A 14,461-nucleotide genomic window follows, 5' to 3' on the forward strand; every position below is an offset into this window, starting at 1 on the left:
GGACTTCCTATCAATGGTGGACCTGCATGTCAACTGAGTATGCATGCTACTGAAATATGGTCATCAATATTTTTAGAAAGGCAGTTCCTTAAAAGGAGAAACATAAGGTGACACAGCAGCTGCAAGTCTTCAACCTAAGAAGTGTATTCTAGGGCTCCACTTCTAGAAATTCTGCTTCAGGTGTGGTGGGGTGGGCTCCAGAAATGTGCATGAGTAACAAGCATCTGGGGTCACTGTGATGCAGGTGATCTAAAGACCCCACACGGAAACACACCACCCTGGAGGTTGCTGTGTCACGGCACAACACTTCAGCCTATACAGGCTGAATATCTTGACACCAATGAAGCATGGATAAAAATTGAAGGCATAAAGGGAACTTGGCAAATACGAACATGTGATGATGACACATTGAATTAAAAGTACAGAGATTCATTTTCCCAAATACCATAGGAAATTAGTTTTATAATAACTTTGAGAATGAAGGACTAGAAAGAAACTTCTCGCTGGCAGGAAGTTGTTAGGAAGGTGATTGCTTCACCTCCTTCACAGACTCCCTGTTATTTCTCCAGTCTTTAAGGCTGTGTGGGCAGCACATACCATGCACAGGTCTGGGCCACTTCTTATTTTTTGAGGCTTTAGTATGTGAAAAATGGAGAAAGCCAACACAGGGTTACCAAAATAGCAGTATATAGAAAATATTTGTATTTAACGATTTAATGCTTTTAATGCAAAAAAAATTCAAGGTAATATAATTTTGAGTTCATCAGGAAGTATAAGGTTTCTTTACAATATTAATTCATGATAGGCAATGTAGTTCCAGAAATGGAACACAGCTTTAAAATTGTATGATGAGACTATTTTTCCAGTCTTGTCAGTGTATCTCTGTGAATGTATGTTAATGTCATTTGGAGATGATCTAAATTTGAGGCTCTTTCTGAAAGTGAGATCCGGGTCAAACAGCTCTCCTAGCTGGTTCTGGAATAAACCCCGTTTTTAAGCATACTATCTACTCCTTTAGGTCTTTAAACTTGCAAATTACTTTGTAGGCAATTTCTTTTCTTTTTTAAATTGAAGTATAGTTGATTTACAATGTTGTGTTAGTTTCTGGTGTATAGCAAAGTGATTCAGTGTATATATATATATATATATATATATATGTATATGTGTATATATATATATATTCTTTTTCATATCCTTTTCCATTATGGTTTATCACAAGCTATTGAATATAGTTCCCTGTGCTATACAGTAGGAACTTGTTTATCTATTTTGTATAGAGTAGTTTGTATCTGCTAATCCTGAGCTCCTAATTTAATCCTCCCTCCACCCCCTTTCCCCTTTAGTAACATAAGTTTGTTTTCTATGTCTGTGAGTCTGTTTCTGTTTTGTAAATAAGTTCACTTGTAACATATTTTAGATTCCATATATAAGTGATATCATATATTTGTCTTTCTCTTTCTCACTTCTCTTAGTATGACAATCTCTAGGTCCATCCATGTTGCTGCAAATGGCATGATTTCATTCTTTTTTTAATGGATGAGTCATATTCCATTGAGTATATATACCACATCTTCTTTATCCATTCATCTGTCGATGGACATTTAGGTTGCTTCCATGTCTTGGCAATTGTAAATAGTGCTGCTATGAACATTGGGGTGCATGTATCTTTTCAAATTAGAGTTCTTTCCAGATATATGGCAGGCTATTTCTTTCTTTTTTTTAAATTAATTAATTAATTAATTTTTGGCTGTGTTTGGTCTTCATTTCTGTGCGAGGGCTTTCTCTAGTTGTGGCAAGCGGGGGCCACTCTTCATCGCGGTGCGCGGGCCTCTCACTATCGCGGCCTCTCTTGTTGCAGAGCACAGGCTCCAGACGCGCAGGCTCAGTAGTTGTGGCTCATGGGCCTAGTTGCTCCGCGGCATGTGGGACCTTCCCAGACCAGGGCTCAAACCCGTGTCCCCTGCATTAGCAGGCAGATTCTCAACCACTGCGCCACCAGGGAAGCCCCGGCAATTTCTTGTTAACCATCCAAGTATCTTAAATATTGAAGATGTGAGATAATTATTCCATTTACATGAATTTCAGAAACAGGGAAAACTAATAAAGTGTGCTGAAAGTCGGGTTACCCTTGGTGGGGGTAGGAACTGGAAAGGGGTATGAAAGGGTGTTTCTATGGTTCTAGTGATGTTGTTTCTTGTTCTGGGGGCCAGTTACATTATTTACTTATATTGGGTTGGCCAAAAATTTCATTCGACTTTTTCCATACCATCTTACAGAAAAACCCAAATGAACTTTTTGGCCAACCCAATAATTTGTGCAATTTTTTGAACGTTATGTTTCAGTACAAATTTTTTTAAAGAATTTTACTGAATCTTTACAATTCAAAGAAGTGCAGCCACTGCAGCAGCGATCCCTTAAATCAGGAGCATTGCATCGGTGAACAACTATTTCATCTCTAGGAATGGCCCTTGTTGGCAGGGACACAGGAAACTCGTTTGTGGGCCCCTGCTGGAGTGTCTGGATGGCCTGGCACCACCCATCAGGTGGCCCATTAGCTTCTGACTGGTGAGGGTGGATGAGCACGTGCCGTCTGTCGCAGGCCCATACGTGCAAAGCCTGTGACAGAAGGTGACTCCAGCCTGGGCAATGGTGGCATCTCAGTGTCTCTGAATTACTCATTTACTCTGTGTGTGTGTGCTTCTCACCCTCGCTAATGCTGTTTTCCATAGAGATTCTGCGAGCAACAGGGTGAAATGAAACGGGCCTGTTGAGTGGAGAGGCGGGGAGCCTGCCAGCTGGCCCTATGGTCTGTTTGGTCCCCAGGAGGCCATTCCTGACACCTGGTCCCATATGGCATTGCATTCTCAGGGACATGAGCCAAGCAGTCCATAGGAGTAACAGAAACACATTCCTAGCTCCCAGGCTAGACCAACAGGAGTCAGGGAGGTGGGGCAGAGTGCCTTGGCTTGGGAGTTTAGAGATGTGCATTTTAGCATATGTCCTCATGGTTACTAGCTGGGGGATTCTCTACTGGTCCCTTAATCCCTCTGAGCCCTGGATTCCTTTTGAATAGAGAAGGGGACAAAGGAGGGATCTCTAAAGTCCTTTCCAATGTCTATGATCCTATGATAATTAAAGTAAGTTTCTTGTTGAGATCTAGATGTTCACCAGTTCACCTTAAGTCCACTTACCCCCTGCTCCTGGCCTCCTTGTTATATTTATCTGTCAGGGTCTAGATTAAATGCGACTTCCACATGAAGTCTTCCCAAGAGAATGTCAACAGTCATACCTGTCATCTAAATTATATTCTGTTATTTATAGCCACGTCTTGTAATTCCACCTGAGATTGCAAACTCCTTGATGAAAATGACAGCATCACCTTTGTATCCTCAGAAGCAAGGATTTCCAAATGTCAGTGGACTGACCTACCACAGATTGCCTACATCCATTTCAGAGAGGGAACTTAATTCAGATTCCCAGGGTGAGTCTGATTCAGAGATCCAGGAAGGACCAGGGAATCTGTATTTGAATTGCCATCTGAAGGGGAATTCCCTGACGGTCCAATGGTTAGGACTCCGAGATTTCCTGGCCAGGGCCCGGGTTCAATCCCTGGTTGGGGAACGAAGATCCCACAAGCCACGTGGCGTGGCCAAACAACAGCAACAATAACAGCTTTCATTTGAAGGATTTCCGCTGCAAAGCCTGGCTTGGGACATCCTCCATGTTATGATTTGCATTAAGTACTCAATGTGTATGTCCTGAGTCAGTAGAGGAATGTAACTTATCACACTCTTTGGGCATCTAAAAATTTTCCTGAGTTCACAACGATGTAAAACATCAAGATTGTGATTTAGTGCAAATAATGTCTTTGAGTCGATTCAACAGAACTTTCTGATATTTAGAAATGGTCTGGGCCATGAAGACAGACTTAGTGAAATATAAAATTTTATTCCCCAAATAATTTTTTTCAGTGTTTGACCTGAAATAGGCAGAGTTTCTTTCAGAGACTTCTGCGGTGCTTACACTTCTTTCTGCCAGCTCTTTGGTCCCCATACTTGGCCCACCTGCCTTCTACCTATAATCCCTACCAGTTTGAGAGGGACATCAGCTTTTTTTCTTCCACCAAAACCTGCTCTCTCTCATTCTTGCTATATTCCATTCATCCATTTGATAAATGTTGCCTAAGTGCTGATCTGTGCCAGACACTGGGCTAAGCCCTGGGATTGTAGCAGTGAATAGAGCAGGCTTGGCTCCCGCCCCTGTGGCATTTATACTCTTGGGGAAGGCAGATGTGATTTAAATAATTACAAATATTAGCTAGAGACTAACAGCTTTATCTCATCTGTTAAGCTAATTACATCTAAACTATTGGCTGTTAATGACTTATTTTATTCTTCCCAGATAACATTTGCAGCTCAAAAGACTTTAGCACTTACCTAGGCGTTAGCACTAGGTGCACTTTAGCATTTGCAGCTCAAAAGACTTTAGCACTTACCTCAAGAGGAAAAGAGACTTTAGCACTTACCTAGGAGTAGAGGGGGAGAAGTTTCAAAAGGAAATCTATTTATGGAGGGAGTTTTTCTGACATTCTTACATTATAGTATGTAGCTAGATGCCTACCCCACCTGACCAAAATGTCCTCTTCTGCAAAATAACGTCGGTTCTTAATGTTATTGTGAGATTCCTAGAAAGGTTCCTAGAAAGGCCTCCAGGGGTCCCTGAACCCTTGCAGATCATGCAAAGTTTTATGTGTTTGGATCCTCTTCTGCCCCGAAGTTTATTCTTTTCTCTTTCTCTCAAAAGGATATGTGGTCTCGAAGTCTTTAGGGGGGGGAAAAAAAAAGAAGAAAAGCAAGCAAGCACTCTTGATTTTTCTATTTTATGTATGTATTTTAAATATGTAATTCAGATCTCTGTTCCTCTTGCAAATAAACAAACAAAAAGCCAAAATGAAACAAAAAAGGAATGGAATGAGGAGATGAAACCCTGATCCAGATAGAGAAAAAAAAACCATGTTTATTGAATTGGGTTACTTGGTGACTTCAGAGAAATGAAATATCTACCCCAACCCAACCCCTCTCCCCCCAAAAAAAAGAACTGAAAATATATTCAGAGGATTTTTTATTTGTTGAGAAGGAGGGCTATAGCTCAAGAACAGCATCTGTGTACAACTCGGGAAAAAAAATCTTCAGTGGTAAAGATCCATTAAACATCCAAATCTCTTAAGTATCAAATAGCAGGAGTAAATGAGATTTCTGTACAAGCAAAGCAAATTTTACTCAAGCGATAACCAAGACAATTCCTGTCGCTTCCTAAAGTAGGACTTCTGTTAATAGCAGAACCAAAAAATACAGGAAACCAAGCTAATGCATCTTAATGTTTGATTTTGATGCATATAAAAATTCAAGAAATCGAGCATTTTATAGCAAATTATGTATCTGTGCCATCCAGAATGAATTAGTTAGGATTAGAATCAGCTGTGAGAAGCTGAAAATCCAAAGTAACAAGTGGCTGAAAAAAGATAGAAATTTATTTTTCTTATATGAAAGTATAGGTCCAGGATTGGTGTGATTGTTCGTAACACCAGGGAATATCGTGTTCCTTCTCTGTGTTTTTCTCTAGTCTCAAGTTTACCTCATTGTCCAACATGGTTGCTCCTGTTCAAGCCATCGAGGCTACATTCCAGCCAGCAGAAAGGAGTAAAAGGAGAAGCTTCCCTTTAAGAATACTCTGGAATATTTCATATACTACTCCCTCTTACATTTGTTTATTTAGGACTTAATAACGTGACCATACCTATCTGCAAGGGAAAATAAAAAATGTAATCTTTATCCTGGGTAGATCATCTACCCAGCCATTGCTATGGAAGAAAGGGAGGACAGATAGTAGGTCATATCAGCAGTCTTGGCCACCAAGATTTTTTACATATGGGTAGTTCCAAATTATTAACTTTGGTATAATATTCAACTACAAGTCTTATATAATGTACTAATGAAATTGCTTGACCCTAATCACCCAATTTTGAATCTACCTTTAATTAAATCTCTGCTGACATTAAAAAATAAAGCGTATTTTTCATTTGGAGTGTTGTCTGCTTGTTGCTAGACAAAATTCAGCACCCCTAGAATAGTGTGTCTAATTTGTGAATTCTTGAGACCCTTCTTCGTTCCCTCATTCTTTCTGTTCAACATCTTTGGCCATTGTCCCATTAGTAATAGTCTCAAACAGAGAAAGAAGGGTAAAAAAGAAAAAGTCTAGATCATATGGTTTTGCTCCTTCTTAGCAATATTTCTAGAAGGGCCAAAATAGAAAAGGTAGAAAATAAGTAATACCAGGTTGTGGGATTATCTGTCATAAAAACAGTCCCTTCTATGTAGGCCGTGGGCAAGGTCCTTTTCATTGCCATTTGTAACCGTAGCTACAGCTCTGTGAAGGAGGTGACATCACCCCCACTTTGGAGAACAGAAGAAACTTGCCAAGAGAACCACTTACTAAGGGGCAGAGCCAAGATTTTAGTCAAGGTCTCTCTGACCCCCAAACCATACTCTTTTGACTGTTCCATCCACAGATTCCATCTCACCAGGGTTTTTTTTAAAGCATCGTATTGTCCTTGGAGAGGCAATTTTTTACTTTAACATTGGCAGGGACTAAAGTAGACCTTGAAGATATAGACAAAAGTGAAGAGGTTCAGAGAGTGCTAGGCAGCCAGCTCCTCGCGGGCTCTCTGCCCGCCCTGGTTTTGAGTGTTGTTCTTAGCCAGCACTTCGGAGGCACTTGATATTTACAGAATGGCATCCAGGACTTTCAGCCCCAGGTGGCATGTGAAAGATGAGACAGAGTGCTCTCTCTCCAAAACACTTTAAAAGAGCAAGGATGGTTTCAGAACAGCATTGCCTTGGCTTCTCATCCTACAGTGCTGAAAGGAAAGAGTCACTGAGTTGGGTGGAAGATTGAGTAGGACCCACTTTCCCCTAGCTTGAGATGGAACCTCTTACCCACAGTGTAATAGAGCCTCACAAGTATTCAGTGCTTGCTCTGTGGCAGCCACTGTGCTAATTGCTCCTCGGACAAGGCCTCTAAATTCTGAGAGGCATTCTTAGAAGGGAATATATGGAATTTGAACCTAGAATTTCTGATTCCAAAACTCATATGCTTAACCACCTGGGCAGTGTACCTCGTTCATAAGCACACACCAGAGGCTGAAATATTGGCACCTGAGAGTAAAGTCTGGAAAGAAAGGATGGGCAGAATATATTCGAACATATTTAGGGGAAATGTTTTAGGGGAAATGTTTCCAATTGATGACATGGAACAGGTTCTTGGATCCGGCATTGAGAGACTCTGGATTTTTTTCTCAATTCTGTCCCAAACATGGAGGGTGTAAGCAGTTAATGGAATGATCTCAGGAAAGAGGTGACACAGAGACAGGAGGAACACCAACAAAGGTGTATCCATCAGCGCATGACCACTGTGGGCCACTGGGGCTCGGTTCTGGGTGGACCCAGGGCAGACTGTAGAGCACACCTCAGAATTGTCCCGCTGAGAAAAGGGAAACCTGGAGGATTAAGCCACCAATTTCTGTCCCCCACTAACTGAGGACCACTCCTGGAACACTGATTCTCAGGTACATCTGATCTATGAGCAGGTGCACACAGTTTTGCGGTGGAGAGACTCAGAAAGCTGATGGCACATTCAGGAATTGTTTCAAGTGATGTCTGGGGCAGGCCAGGGGTCACAGTGCAGGTGCTGACTGCACCTGCCTCCACTTGTCCCAGCTACAACACGGCAAGTGAACATAACATGCGAGAAGTCCAATAAAACACCACTTATTTTTATTATGAGATGACCTCATTGTCAGTAATGATGTGTTGTGGGTTATCAAAACTCAGATTTCTTCTTGCCTGCTTAATGGAGAATAAAGTGATAAAGAGGACATAGTTGAACCATATGTACTTTTAAAAAATTTTATTTATTTTTAAAACTTATTTATCTTTGGCTGTGTTGAGTCTTCATTGCTGCACGTGGGCTTTCTCTAGTTGCAGCGAGTGGGGCCTACTCTTTGTTGTGGTGCACGGGCTTCTCATTGTGGTGGCTTCTCTTGTTGCGGAGCACGGGCTCTAGGCGTGCGGGCTTCAGTAGTTGTGGCTTGTGGGCTCTAGAGGGCAGGCTTAGTAGTTGTGGCACGTGGGCTCAGTAGTTGCAGCTTGTGGGCTCTAGAGCACGGGCTCAGTAGTTGTGGCGCACGGGCTTAGTTGCTCCGTGACATGTGGGATCTTCCCGGACCAGGGATTGAACCTGTGTCCCCTGCATTGGCAGGTGGATTCTTAACCACTGAGCCACCAGGGAAGTCCCCCATATGTACTTTTAAAGCAGCTAATCTTTTTTCCAGGAAAGAATTAACACAGCAGGCCTGAGACTGCTCTCATTACAAAGTGCTGCTTACAAGGTTGGCCCTTGGTTGGTGTCTGAGAACTTGGATTTTGAGATGGTTCCTATCATTCCCCAAACTGATAAGAGTGGCTCACTCAGCCTAAATTGTTTGTACAAACAATGTGGTTTATGCTGAATACCTCTTTCCTTCTGGGACTCTGGGATTTGGGGGTCTGCTACACACAAGGTGCCTCTGTGACCAGCCCTAATAAAACCCTGGCACTGAGTCTCTTGTGATGACCTTCCCTGGTAGACAGCATTGCAGAAGTGTTGTCACAACTCCTTGCTGGAAGAAATAAGAGTGTCCTGTGTGACAACTGGGAGAGGACTTTTAGAAGCTTGTGCCTGTTTCTGCTAGACTTTGCCTCATTCACCTTTGGGGTGCAAAATCTGCAGATTTTGCTTTGTATCCTGTTACTATAATAAGTCAGAGCCATGAGTATGACTCTCTGCTGAATCCTGTAGATCCTTCTGGTGAATCATCAAACAAGAGGGTGGTCTTGAAGGCCCCTGACACTTTATAGGCTTATTTTGATAACTGGCTGCAGTTAAGGATGCCATCCACTTGGGTCCAGGGGTTGATTTGGGGCAGGGTTTATTGCAAGGCACTGAGGCTGTGAATGATAACCACAAGATCCCCAGGGCTGAAGAGTTGTCAGAAGATGGAATAGATGTAATAAAACTTAGAACATAAGATCTGTGCATGGCCTTAGACATCGTGTATCCATTCAACACAGCTCTGTGGTCTTCCTCTGCCTGGCCACACCCAGCTGGTGTTGCAAATGCCAGGCTGCTATGGGGACAGCCCAAGAGGTGGTCATGTTCTGCAGAGTGTGAGAGAGACTTCCTTCCCCCTTGCCTCCTCCTGCCATGGAATTAGCATCACTTATTAATTTAACCTTCTGGAGGGAGGAAAAGCAGAACACATGTGAGCACTTGATGTGTCTGCCAATCTCTGGTCTCCTCCCTCCAATGCCTGGGTCAGAGGGCAGGCTTTTCTTCTGTAGCTCCTGTGCATGGCTTACCCTCACCTGCTACAACCAGCACTGCCACTCTGGATATTTATCTGTTCTGATTGGTTTGTGCCTGTATTAAATATTTTGATGACCATCCCTGACCCTATGGCACATACCTCTTCTATCATAGAGCCATAAAGGCTGTGGCTTTGCTGTCATAGGTGGAAGGGTTGTCTTCTCTACACGTAGGAAAGCTCTCTGAGCTGGGTGCCCCATACTCTGCACTTGATTTATTAAAGCTGGGACATAAAGGAATTTGGAAAATCCTCTCTAGAGGAGATAGCCCGGCTTGTACGACGATTATCTTGTTGCCTAATCCTAATTTGCCTACCAGAAGCTGCATATTACTCTGTTTTTACTTCTGTAACAAATCCTAATCCTCCCCCTGGCAGATGGACACTTCAGGCCAGCTAAGGCAGATGTCATATACTTGGAGAAGCAAAAGAGAAAAGTGCCTTAATAGTTTTTAAAACATCCCATTACATTGTACTGAAGTAAGCACTGGGTCAGGTGCTGGTCAGGTGAATGTTACTCTCATCCACCTGGAGGAGAAGGATGGAAATGAATAATTACAACTGAGTAATTAGCTCTAGAGTGGTGGTGTGTTCAAAAGGCCATGGAAACTCACAGGACACAACTAACCATATCCTAGGGAGTAGAATAATAACAATATTAATATTAGCTAAAATATACTGGGAGCTTATTTTACAGGCACTGTGCTAAGTGACTTAATTTATTTCTCCTCAATAAACCTATGGCTTAGCTACAATTATTTCCCCATTTTCCAGATGAGGAGCTCAAGGCCCAGAGGGGTTAAGTACCTGTTCAAGGTGCCCCAGCTGGCAGCGGTAGGACAAACAAGGCACAGCAGCTTCAATCTAAGCCATTCTCTCTATTATCTCCATCAGGGAAGGCTTCACAGAGGATTTGGTGTCTGCTACTATTAGCTTTTCATTTGAGAGATGTGGAACTAAGGCACAAGGTCAAGTTATTTGGCGGCAGGTCAGGGTTTCTTCCTTGGTCCCAGGTGCCCTTCACAGTGGACCTGGCACTGAGGTAGGCTGGAGAGCTTCCACTGTATGAAGAATCAGAGACTGGGTAGAGGTCAGGGCAGGAGGTCACCTGGATCCTGACCCCACACCCCACCCTTACTGTCCAGTCGGAGGCTGTGGGCAGCTCTGGGCCCAGAGGGACCAACTAGTAGGTCTCTGTCCCTGTGGACTGAAGCGGGGGTGGCAGGTAGATCCTGGCAGGGGCACCTGCGGCTTTGAAAATTTCTTTCCTGGGTCATTATCTTAATTGGGGTCTCCCAGAAACAGATCCTGATACAAGGAAATACAGGCAGGGGAATGGGGGGAAGTGAGACAGGGAAGGGAAGGCAGCCAGTAGATGGTGTCTTTTCAAGCAAGCCACCACTGTGGGCAACTGGAGCTGAAGGCAGTGGGGAAACATTACATGCCCAGGGAGCTGGGGGGTTTATAATTGTGGAGGGCTGCTCCAAGGGTGTTAATTCCATTGTACCTCCGGCCTGCTATTAGCTGGCAAGGCAGATTCCAAGAGCCAGCAAAAGCCCTAATGCAAATGAATACAGGTGCCGGTGTTGGAAGCCAGGCCTGTGTGTGGGCAGTGGCCAGATGATGGGACCCGGGCGGGCTCTCTACAGTCATCAATGGACTGGGTGAAGGGCCGAGCCCCATAGCGTGTGTGTGCCAACTGCTCTGTGGCATCTCAAGGCTGGTCACGGGAGAGCAGTGAAGATGGGGCTGAGAACCCAAAGACCCTGGCTTAAGTGACACTCTGGGACCAGAGGAGAGGTCTGTGGCCATGTGGCTCTGGCAACTGCCTGGGGCATTCATTCCCCTACTTGTACATCCCTCCCCACTCTGCCTGTCCATTCCTGACCAGGCATCCCAGACTCCAAGAGGCTGCCCCAGTGGTTTCTACCCAGTCTCTGAGTGCTCGGGGCTGATCTTCCTAGAAATGGGTCTTACCCTCTCATAACTACTGTCCTCAGAAGGCTGGGCAGGAATCCTGCTTGCCACCTCAATTCTCAGTGTCATATTTCAGCCACAGGGCTGACAGCCTCTGTGGATAATTTAAATTCCTTCCCTTCCTGGTAGCTAAAGCACGGGAAAGTTCAGTGGAGGTTACTATGCCCTTGCATCAGCAAGCAGCTGTCAGCCTGAATGAGATAATGCCTTCCGCGCTTCCTGTGTTCTCTGGGAGACATGCATTGTACTGCTGTATTATTTATGTGATTGTTTGCAGTGCTGTTTTCTAAACACACAAAAATGTGCATGTATAAAAGCCTGGAAGCATTTTCATCTGAACATTATCTCTCCTTGGATACACAGGACAAAGGCAGATTTACAGTGTTTCCCACCGCAACTTTGGGTTGAGGGAAAATGTTTAATGGAAAGTTCCTTTCTTCCTCCTGGGCATGTGTGTCTGTGTATCTGAAAAGAAGTTCACATGTGGAAGTCCTCTCAGATGCCATCAGTATCTCAGCAAAGGAAATTCCAGCCTAATTCCAGCAAAGCAACTGGGCTTGTGGTAAAGCTCGACTCTGAAAACAAAATTACTGATTTCAGAAACTAAGATAATGTGGTTGAAAGGAATTTTGGAATTTAGAAAAGTGTGATATTAAGCAATATTGTAAATTAGCATTGCAGTGAGGGGACCCAGGCTGCTGTGTGCTTTGCAATTCACAAATTATACCCTGCAATCCACATTGCAGTGGATGTGAATGATGTCCCAGAATTCAGTACACAACCTGAGCAACCACACACAGAGACCCTGAGGGACCAATGAAAGACTACATATGAAACTGTAAACACTTTGCTAATGCTATGATGTTAACCAATTAAAACTAGAGGAAGTCAACTCTTAGATAAGTTTTGTTTTCTTCATCTTTTAAAAAATTATTATTTTTATGTTAGCTGTTTTTAAAAGCTTACGATTACCCATACATGTAACCCATTTAAAAACTCCTGTCTAGCTTAAGGTAAATCTAATCTTTATCACTCATATTTAGTTTATTCAATGCTGTCTCTAAAATCTCTTTGATGCCTAATAAGCTTTTCTCTAAGCTCTGAATACTAAGTACTAATTATTTTCTCTTCAATGTAGAAAGTTGACATTTTGTGTTTACTATAGGCCAGCAAGGACCAACAGAACATTCTGTGGTGATGGAAATGTTCTCTATCTGTGCTGGTTAATAAGGCAGACACTAGCCACACATGACTATTGATCATCTGAAATGTGGCTAATGCAACTGAGTTTTAAATTTTATTTAATTTTAATTAATTTAAATTTAAATAGCCATATATAGCTATTGGCTACTATATAGAACAGTGCATCACACCCTTAGACCCTGTACTACCCACGATTTCTAATCCTATTAAAATCATACTGTCACACCCCAAGGGGGCCCTACTTAAGGGCAGTACGTGACTTTGGCAATAAAACTACTTCATTTTTATGCATGATGTGTTCCTAAAAAGCTCTATATATGGACAGAATTTTTATATCAAATCAAGCTTTCCCACTTAATCCTATTACAATTTCAAGATGGCATTGCCTCTGAAAAATCTTTAATTTCAACATGTAATAGATTTGATACTTGAGAATATTAACAATTGCCTTAAGAAGCTTTTGATCTTTATCAATGTCTTGTCTTTTTATGCCTACTTTTCCTAGTTTACATTCATCCAAGGAAGGTTAATCAAATGGATTATCCAATTGTGATGAGTACGGTTAGAAGCATTTCTCTATGAAAACCCGCCAGTGCCCTCCTCCTGGGAGCCCACGCGGTGCCCCTGTGTCTCTCCTTGTATCCGTTGCATTGGCTGCATTTTTGCAAGCAAGGCCAGAGGAGGGGGCTCAAAGTTCTGTACTCCCAATGAACACCTGCCCAAAGCTCAGACAGTAGGTCTTCCCATCCTGTCCCTTCTTGTCAGGCCCTAGAGATCAAAAGCATTTGAGAATCAATGCCATGGGGATAATCCAGTCCTGAGCTTGGGGACCGGGAGGATGCATTAAAGTTAACTCAGCAATGCTGGCCAGGAGCTGGGCTGGCTGCCTGTAAGAACGTGGAGCAAAACCCAGTTTCTGCTTTTTATGAGGAGTCTATAATCAGTGCTCTAGAGAAGGCTGTATAAACTGCTGCAGAAACCCAGAGGAAGAAGAAAGTTAAGAGTATCAATAGAAACCATTTACAGGGTCTCCATATTTTCCTTCAATGAACTTTCTGGACTGATACTATCATTCTGGGAAATGATGCTCACTTCCCAAATAAAAAGTGACAAACCTTCATAGTAAAGATGGGAGAGTTTGTGACCTGCTCCCATGCCTGCAATCCCACCTGATGGTCACAGCAAAGATCTTACTGGGAAGGCAGGCAGGACAACCATGTGCCCAGCAGACACCATTGACCTCCCCCAAGTCTCCCAGCTAGTAACCTTTCATAAATGACCTTCAGGTTCCCTTTTTATTCTGAAAGCATGGAATGAGTAATTTCCCCTCACAATATGATTATTTAAAAAAATACCTTGTTTAAAGTCTCAACTTTATACTCTTAAATAAAATGCTTCTAAATCACTCACTTCTTTTTCCCTTTAATATTTGAGTCATCATTGTAAATGCTTTAGCAGGTGAATGGTGAGTGGTGGGGCCTTTGGGGCAGCCTAAAGCTCCCCAAATATTTACGTTTATTGCAGCTTTCCAGGTGGCATTAAATAGACCTATTTTACAAAAAGCGCTCCCCTCCCATCTCATACTGTGCCACTTATTTACCTAAAATGTTCTTGGCATGCACATTTTTGAACTGCTGCCACCAGAATCTGCCTGCTGCTTAGATGGATGGCATACTGAATATTTTAGGAAGAAAATATACCTAAGAGTTAAAAACTCATGATTGTAAATATTCAGCAGGCACTTATTGTTTCAAAATAGCTTTTGTGATGCAGAGGACATGTGTTTCTGTCAGCTGCTCAATATTTATTTTAACATATTAA

Source organism: Grampus griseus (genome assembly GCF_964374135.1).
Source record: "Grampus griseus genome assembly, chromosome: 6".
NCBI lineage: Eukaryota > Metazoa > Chordata > Mammalia > Artiodactyla > Delphinidae > Grampus > Grampus griseus.